Consider the following 790-nt stretch of genomic DNA (forward strand, 5'->3'; position numbering starts at 1 on the left):
TCACTGGGAATCCTTTGTTTCACGTTGCATATTTTATGATTTCTTTGTTTCTGTGTTTGCAGTCTTCTAGTTTGATGCTGGTCTCACCATCTGGTGTCTGTTAAAGGAATTCTTGATGTTGTCGAATGTATATTTTTTCCTTCATGAAAAATGGTTTTGTGTTTAGCAGCCTGTTTAGCAACTCTTTCCCACCTCTGATGCCGCCCTGTAATCTGACCCAGTGGCTTCCGGTTTGTGGTTCTTGTTGCCGAGCTGTTTGTGCTGGTGTCTGAGGGATTGACGCCTCACGTCCCAGCCCCTCTGCACCACCCGCCGCCCTAGCGAGCCGGCACCCAAGGGTCCAGCCTGCTCTGCGGCCCTCCATCCCGTCCATCTGTCTGTCCGTCTGTCTGTCTGTCTGCTGACGCTGCCTCACAGTCCCCATACGGTTCTTCAACCCCAAGGTTGCGGCCCAGCCTCATCCGTCAGGAGAGTCCTGGCTCTTTGCTCTTCTGTGTAAAGACCAGGGTGTTCGTTGTCCGGCATCTGGGATGGCGTAATGTCGACTCACTAGGCTGGGAAGAACTGACTTTTTGTGATCTGAAGTGTTTCCAATTATGAGGACGCTGCTCATCCATCCGTGTGGGCCTCTAGAGCCGTGCGTGCTGTGCGCAGGGCACAGGTCAAGTCTGACATGTCTCCAGCGTGTGGGGCGTCCTAATGCCAGGAGCCGGGCCATCATGCAGGAGTTGGGTGGAGAGGCTGGGGCCGGGCATGAGGGGTGGGTCGAGCAGGGCGGGCCGGCTGTGTT

This window comes from Bison bison, unplaced genomic scaffold (genome assembly GCF_000754665.1).
Source record: "Bison bison bison isolate TAMUID 2011002044 unplaced genomic scaffold, Bison_UMD1.0 scf7180017859082, whole genome shotgun sequence".
NCBI classification, from domain to species: Eukaryota; Metazoa; Chordata; class Mammalia; order Artiodactyla; family Bovidae; genus Bison; species Bison bison.